This window comes from Haemaphysalis longicornis, unplaced genomic scaffold (assembly GCF_048455015.1).
Source record: "Haemaphysalis longicornis isolate Haplotype H1 unplaced genomic scaffold, Haemaphysalis longicornis Haplotype H1 scaffold_1, whole genome shotgun sequence".
In the NCBI taxonomy this organism is placed as follows: Eukaryota; Metazoa; Arthropoda; class Arachnida; order Ixodida; family Ixodidae; genus Haemaphysalis; species Haemaphysalis longicornis.
This window is the reverse complement of record NW_027526203.1, coordinates 166,520,556-166,529,172: the sequence shown is the minus strand read 5'-3', so window position 1 is coordinate 166,529,172 and position 8,617 is coordinate 166,520,556. Positions and strand designations below refer to the sequence as shown.

At 51.1% G+C, this 8,617-nt stretch overlaps 1 non-coding gene across 1 annotated transcript; it reads left to right on the top strand.

The window, feature by feature from the left end:
- Positions 1–4,234: 4,234 nt before the first annotated feature.
- Positions 4,235–4,307, top strand: Trnar-ccu (transfer RNA arginine (anticodon CCU)). The gene has a single exon. It is a non-coding gene; the product is annotated as a tRNA-Arg (tRNA).
- Positions 4,308–8,617: the final 4,310 nt, after the last annotated feature.

Sequence of the window (8,617 nt, the reverse complement as noted above, 5' to 3'; positions counted from 1 at the left end):
CTCATGGAAAGACATGGTATCCCAACATTAGAATCCCGACGTAAATCAGTTCGGCTAAAATTACTCTATCAATTAGTTATCCGGAAGCTCTTATTTGATTACAGCCCCTAAATTAGTCTCCTGGCAACACGGCGCGGTCGTAATTTACATGCTCTTGCCTTAACTCCATATTTCGCCAAAACTAATCTTTTCAAATTTTCGTTTTTTCCACGCACGATCAGTGAGTGGAACACGCTACCGCTTGCCGCCCTTCTTTCGACAGATTCTATCGACGCGCATGTCTTCATGGGGACGTGAAAATGATTTGCTGTTGTCTTACCCACTGTTTCATTGTGTTGTTGCATTGCTTTACTTCAGTGACATGTTTCTCTTCCACACCCCCCCCTTTTTTTTCAAAATGCAAGTCATGTAATCCCGCTTAAATTGGTTGTTGTATGTATGTGATGTTAGGATTGATGCCTTTTCATATTCGTTTTTTTCCTGTTTATTGCCTGTACCACTCCTGCTTGGGCTTCATGCCTGCAGTATCTTGTAAATAAATAAATAAATAAATAAATCACCACCTGGCACCGGACGAGCTCTTCGCAACAGAACCACGCTCCCGGGTATTCGTAGCAAGCGGTCAACACCAACAAAGCTATCCATAAGGAGGTTGGTGGCCTGCTGCAGGACGAGACGACCGACCTCCTGAGCTCTACACAGACGGGTCCGTACAACGGTACATGGGCAGAGCTGGAGCCGCCAGCACGGCCATGGAGCTTGGCACCAATCGAGTGTACTGCCTGCCTTTCCCCACCTTCTCCACTCATGCAGAGCTGGCCGAGCTGTACCTTGCTGCAGACCTGCTCCTGGAGAAGGGCAACCAGATTCAGGGGCCGTCACCACCACCGACTTCAGGCTCGCTCTCTTGCGGCTGCGAGCGGCGGGACAGCCATCGAGCTCCAGCGGCTACGTGGAGCGGTCGTTGGCTGCGAAGCTTCACCTGGTTGAGTCCCGTGTTTGTGACCGACGGCTACACTAGTTGCCATCTCATGTCGGCATCATCGGCAATGAAGTGGCTGACGCCCTGACCAGAGGTGCTTGTCGCCAGGAGGGGATCCCTGCTTGTCGCGACCTCAAGCCCTTCGACGCCGCACAACCCATCCTGGCGCGGGAGGTGGAGACGACGCACCCGGTTTCCAGGGTCATCAGCGGCCAAGCTCCACAGGTCCTGCCTGGCCGCATTAGCAGGGACGCCCGCTCCATACTCCTCCGCATGCGGCTCGATTGCTGCAATGTGGCAGCCCGCTTGCACCGTTAAGGCCGCCGGTCGTCGCCCACATGTGCTGACTGTCCAGTGCCCGAGGCCCCGGAGCACCTGCTGTGCTTCAGACGCCAGCACGACGCCCCGAGAGCAGAGCTTGGGGCCGCACTCAAGCGTCTTGGGCTGCCCAACCACACCCTGATGGACCTTCTTTTCCCGACGGGCCCCAACTCCATCAGGCGGGAGGCATTCCGACTTGTCCTGGCCTTCTTCGAGGTTACCGACCTCATCAAACGGCTGTAGCCCAATGCCTGCTGGCCATCCTTACGCACTCTTTATCTCTTTCTTTCTCTCCCTCTTTCTCTGTCCCCATTTGTTCTAACCTATCGCCCTTCATTTCCCCTCTCCCCTTCCCTCGGACTGGGCTGCATGCTGAACTCCCAAATGAGTTCAAAATATCCCCAGTCCATTCCTTTTCCGCTTTCTATTTCAATAAATCCCTTACGTTACCTTACTGTAAACAGCCGGGGCGGGTCCTACTGTGTAAGAAGGTAGGAATGCTCTCGCTGTTCAGGAATATTTCTGCTATGATGCTCAATGCAATACTCTTACTCTGCACGGATTGTCGCACGTCCCAACACTTGTTCTTTACGCCCAGCTATCCGCCAGAAGACAAACTAGCATCACCGACTTCCCCGCAAAGTAAAGGGCTAATCGACCAGATTTAGGAGAAATCCCCAAGGTGGAGTAAGTTTCTGTGAAGGAAAGTTTGACATCCACCTAAATGCAGCCATACGGCAACAAAGGAAAGCTATACAGCTTTCTCAGAAACTTCGCAGTTGAAGAAAAATTCGTCCTGGTCCAGGATTTGAACCCGGGACCACTGCTTATGGCTGCATTTGCACTTGCCGTATGGCTGCATTTAGGTGGATGTCAAACTTTCCTTCACAGAAACTTACTCCACCTTGGGGATTTCTCCTAAATCTGGTCGATTAACACCTGTCCTTCACTTCGAGTTGTTGATCAATTCGCTTTCGCGCTACTAACGACTAGCCTCCTGGTTAGCTCAGTTGGTAGAGCGACTGCTCCGGTTAAGCAGTGGTCCCGGGTTCGAATCCTGGACCAGGACGAATTTTTCTTCAACTGCGAAGTTTCTGAGAAAGCTGTATAGCTTTCCTTTGTTGCCGTATGGCTGCATTTAGGTGGATGTCAAACTTTCCTTCAAAGTAAAGGGCTGCATGAAAGATGGGTAACTGAGCTGTTTTTACTGTTCATTCGATAATTAGGAATTCTGAAAATTCGTACATTTTTTACTCCCTAGATATCCGGATTAACGAGCTTTCACTGTATTTACGGCATGTTCCACAACAGCCCTAATGGATGGTGCGTCAGCTCTCTTTCAAGGTTATATGGCGCACTTTCCTATGACCTACTCCACTGCAACCTCAGTTCCTCGACTCCTCTATCTGAAGAAAATTTAAATCCTAGAGGGACTGCAGGGCGAAATAATACAAATCTGTCTTCATGTTCCGAAGAGTACCTCTACAGTAGGCACCATAAAAGAGAGCAGAAAACTTCCGTTCTCCGATTAGCAGACAATGAAACTACTTCGCACGTGACTGGACGCTGCGGCAAAGCAGTGTGAGTATCCTCTAACTGCCGTTTATGCCTTCGTGGTGTAGCAGAGCCTGCCTCTCCTCCTTCCGTCCGTGGATACTCCCTAGAAATGCTGTGCCTGGTTTTAGGTGGGAGGCATGCATACCGGCGTCGGTTCTAAATTTCTTCGCCTTGGAACACATTACCAACTATGGAGCGCACACTCACGTGTACTCTAATGGCTGAGTGACGGCTACATGACCGGCGGCAGCGAACTGGATCCCTTTGGCGTACACTACTGTCAGCGCTCGACTTAGCTTCAAGACATCTACGGCAGCTGGTGAGCTGGCCAGACTTCGCGCCGCTGTACAATATATTTTAAAGCAACCAGCCAATCAGTCGGCCGTCTTCACAGATTCCCGATCACCACTCGAGAGCTTGATATCGCTAGCAGTACAGCACATGACCTGGGAAATAATTTTTCTGCCACCTACAAGCAATACAAAGTGGGCACAGCGAGGAATTGCAGTGGCTTCCTGCCCACTGCGGAGCCTCCGGCCACATTGTAGCGGACAAAGTGGCCTTGTCTGCCCACAGCTTCTATTTTTAAGCGCTGTCAACCTCATTCACGACAAAAGATGCGGCAGTATTCGCAACTTTGATGGCCTGGAAAACACAACTATCCGTGCTGTCTGATGCAATACAGCAGTACGCACCTCTGCATCTCATCGACCCTAATTCAGCTTCGGGATGTCACCTAAGCTTTGCAAGCGTGAGGACGTCATCACACATTGACGGCGGTCGAATCGGGGTTTCACGGGCAGGACATAACCTGCGCGAAATCCAGCAGGAATATTCACCCTATTTTACAAATGCGACGCACGAAATATATCGAGCATGTCTTATGTGTGGGCTCAAAGGAACTGGGGCCCACGCAGACACTCGTATCATCTTAGGGCAGGCCGCTTAATGAGGCATTGATCTCAGGATTGTTTTGGGTCCTTGGTCGAGTCCTAGTCACGATACACGGGCAACGAAAGCTCTTTGGTGTTTCTGTGTAGTACAGGACTGGACAGATTTTGTGACAAAACATTGTAGATGTAATGAAGAATGTTGTAATGTTATCACTTTGTCCTGTCTTTTCTCTCGACATCTGGCGTAGCAAGCGAGACACAACGGCTCGGATAACATCATCGTCACCATTAAAGCCATTCACTTTCTTCTTCTTTGGATGCCTGCCATTTCTTGATGACCTTGTTGCACTTCATATATTTAAACCTGTGTCATCGCGAAGGTGATGAAGTCATTTAATATCATGAAACCCGTGTGTCCATGGACTTTACCTAGGATAATTGAAAATTTTAAAAATGACTTTTCGGCACGTAGGAACCGTCTGCCCCCGTGGCCTAATGGATAAGGCATCGGTCTCCTGAACCGGGGATTGTGGGTTCGAGTCCCACCGGGGGTGTAGTGTTTTTTTTTTTTGCTTCGCTCCTAATTCTTTTGCGGTGGTAGGAGAAACAACATTTCCGGGCTTGGAGACTAACCCTACGGTTTTTCGGGAGCCAGGAGCCACGCGCCTCTGTTGGCTAAAATTTCCACTACTGCAACAACACTGAACGAACGCGGTATCATGAGCTCTGATGCAGCGGCGATAGCGGACCTCCTTCGCGCGTAAGATGGGAACGAAGGACAGCTAGTACCAAGTTATTTTGCATCAACTGCCGACAAGTGCCATTGCTTTGAATACAGTTTTTCTTCACGGCAACGTGAAAGCCAAAGCGTTCCGCGTCGAGGATTTCAGGGGCATGCTCACCTGTGCTGGTATGCTCTCCGATGTGATTCCACGGAGTAGTACCACATCGATGGTGTGTGGGGGCGGTGACCTTCAAGAGTGCCGAGGTTACAAAAAAAGTCGCTGCAGGGGGAGAGGTAGTGAGGGGCGCCGTTGTGTATTGGTATACCACAGGACCAGGTCAGGCTGAAGTTGTTGCTGCCCGGTGTTGACGATGAAGAGGTCCGAAATGCACTTCTACGTTTGGCAGACATTGAAGTTGCCGAGAAATCATGGCGTGTTCTGGGAGTCCATGACGAGGGAAGGGGTTTACGACGTGGGCGGTGACGCTGGCGATGAAGACAGAAGTGAAAGTGGAGGACTTGACTCCTCTAATTCGCATGGCCAGCGAGTGGAGTGAAAGTGGAGGATTTCACTCCTATAATTCGCATGCCGCCTCTAAGTAGCGGCGGGCAGGGTGATGCAATGCTGGCGCTGTCTGGGAACAGGTAATGTACGCAAAAAGGGCAAAGTTCTCCGCTTTTCGAGGGGCCATAGTTTCGACCATTCAATCGCGCAATGCGTTCGCATGTGCGCAAACATTCACAGTGTCTATCGGCCGCCAAAAACTTACCGAGCACCTGCTGGATGTGGTCAAGGTGGAAGCAGCAGTTCAGGACACGGGACCTTAGGCAACAGCGGCGGCGACTGCAAGCACAGCAGTTCTCCCTCAAAGCTTCGAGGCAAGGGCCCAAGAAGACCAGGCCGCAGTGGAAAGAGGATTCCAAAATCCAGATGGCTGAGGATAGTGAGCTTCCACTACGAAACGGTCAGGAGGTGATGGAAAACGCCGCGTAAGTCGACACTGGACGCACCGCCGAGCGTTGTGTTGATATGTCGGACAAAGAATGTGGCAGGTGACGAACTGACTGCAGCCAGCAGCGATAAGCCACTCATAAGTTGAACTTGGTACAAATGGCGTTGTTCAAGCCGCGAACAAGCTTTTGCCACGACCGGGTGACCATAGGGACAACGTCTGCGTAGCAACCTCGGCCAGAGCCCTCAGCTGTGGTTGGAGGTAACTGGCATAGTCCTCAAGGAAGAAGGCAACAACTATGCGACTGGCTTTCAACCTTCATTCGTGAGTGCTACTGGGGGGGATATTTAATAGCAACGTTAAATATCAGGGTGCAGACGGCAAGTCCAAAGAGAAGCCATATCTACCGACTCCTAACAGAAGAAACATTGACATGTTAGATGCTCAGGCGACGAAGGTCGATGGAGAGGAGGCTACAAAGGGCATGTTGCTTTGTTTCAAGTCTAGGTATTACAATGATAAATTATGGGGTTTGACGTACCGAAGATACACCTGGCCCGGCTATGAGGCGCGCCGTATTTGGGGTCTCCGGGTGAATTTGGAGCCCATGGGGGTCTTTAACGTGCGCCGAAACATCAACCCACGGGCACTCTTGCTTTTCTCCTCCATCTAAAAAGCATCCACCGCGGCCAGGATAGAAGAGGAGACGACGCTTCGCTTTCAAAAGCACCTTCAATACGTACCTCAAGGACAATCTATTTTGAAGTAGGAAACATTAAACTGCACTTTCAATGCGGACACAATTCCACCTACTATTGCACCCTGGGAGCGGCCGGCCTTGGGCCACCTCAGAGGCCAACCCATTTCTCGGCGTAACCGCGCCGTGCAGGAACAACATGTTCGCACTGTCGCCAACGACAAATCTCAGGATGAAATCGACATTCTCACCGACGCCGCAATGAACGGCACAACAGCCTGGACCTGCCTGGACCTGCTTGTACCTGCTCTGACATCCCCCAGATGAATGGCTCTAGCAACATCACAAACGGATACGGCCTCACTAATGAAGTCAAGCCTTTCGGAATCCGCGCCGCCACTCAGGCCACACAAAATGCGTCCTCATTTATCACCACCAACACGTCCCGCGTCATCACTGACTCCAATGTCGCTCTACGAGAATGGAATAGGAACTTCTCACCCAATTCTACGGCCACCCGAGATCGCACTAACGATGGCTTCGAGATCTGGACTCCTGCTCGCACACATGGAGAGGACGGAAACCAGTCGGTGCATAATGCTGTCCGGGAGTGTTTACACAATCCCCCCATAGTTCTCGCGTCCACCCCGGAACAACCCTACCCACAACAGACATGCGAACTGGACTGGCAGCAAAAATACCGTCGAATTATGAACCTAAGCCGGCAACGGCTTTCCGACGCCTTACGACCTGGTTTTCTTGCTCCGCTGCAGTCCTTGCCATTGCAAGAACAGGAGAAATTTTCGCAAATAACGCCTACGTTGACTCGGCCTACACTCCGGATGCCACCTCCAAGTGGACAACACCCAGGCACCCTAATAGTCCTCGGTGCCCCTACTGTGGCAATAACAACACACCCAACCTTTTCCATCTCATCTGGGAATGTTCAGCTCACTCAACTGACCACGGCCAGTTCCTCACGGTGCAAGTACGCCCGACGACTTCTGCAGAACACGTTCAGTATGTCAGAAACAACCCCCAAATCTTACAGCAACTTACAGAATTCGTTCCAAAAACAGGTCTCTATAAAGTAGTATGATGGCGGATCGTCACCACCTCTTTAGATTACTTCTGAAGCGCACCTTTTGTGGCTTTCGAATGGCTCCTTACGGATACCCTGATGATCATGGTCTCAGACCACAACCATGCGTATGGTACCCCTATGGGCGTAACCAGACATAACGTGCTTAAGTGAACGCTCAAAGTGCAGTGAAAAAGCTTTATATGAACGATCTTCATACCCTTGTTCCTATATCCCACAACAGAGTCTCTTGGCCTCCTCCTTCTAATAAAGTAATCGATTCCATTCCATTGCTAAAGCCACTGCGTGTGCTAGGGACGGTCAGCGGTCACCGCGAGGAACGCGATTACGAGCGCTCGGCCTTTTAGATGCAGAGCATCTGATTCACTCGCCTTGTCCCTCCGGCGTCGTCGTCCTCGTCGTCGTCGGCGTTGTCCGCTCCTCCCCCATTCTCCTCGCCGCACCAGCTGCGCTCTCCTCCGCTCACCCCCTCTCCTCTCCGATAGCGAACACTCTCTCGCGAGGGGCATTGGATTGGATTGGATTGGCTTGGCTTGGCTTGGATTGGATTGGATTTGGATTGGATTGGATTAAAGTGGATTGTGTTGGATTGTGTTGCGTCATAGCCGCGGCACGTTGCGTCATAGCCGCGGCACACGCGCTGGGGCCGGCGCATGTGCAGTACTCTCTTTTCCGCGGTTTCCCCTCCTTCGGGCGCACTGCGCATATAACCGGTGTGCCGTTCTCCGGCGAAGCAACATCCACGCTTGGCTCAAACACCTAGAGTCCACGCCGCTTTACAAGTACGCCAACGTCGTCATCAACTGGGACCGGCTTACGCAGTCCCGTCAACGTTATGCGCGCTATAAAACGCGGTCCCTTCGCCGCTCCGCCTATGCGTCGCATCTACACAGGGGTTCCCGCGAGGGGAGGTGGGAGTTTTTCTTGGTATTATTAACGCGTTCCGCGTTCCGCGCCTCACATTACGGTCAGCTACAACAGCTCCGCTGTTAAAATATTCATTAGGGCAAGTCGCCACGCCCTGGCGGGTTAAGCCCAGCATTTTCTAACCCGTTCAGGTACGATATCACGCCCGTTCTGATGAATAGGTATCATGCAGAGTATGATATTAAAAAACTATCTCCATCATTTATTTATTTATTTATTTTCTTTATTATTTATTTATTAAATACTGCAGGCTTAGAAAGCCCAAGCAGGAGTGGCAAGAGAAGTATAAGTAAAACTCTACACAAGCCACTTTGCGGAGATGTAAAGTGAAAAGAAATACAAAAACTTGTACGACATCCTGCCCTGCGAAAGTGGATGTCCAGCGAAGCTGTTGTAAACCGGAACGCCTGCTGATGGGGAGGGTATGAAACGTCCCTCGTTGACTCTGCGGGCTTGTCGCT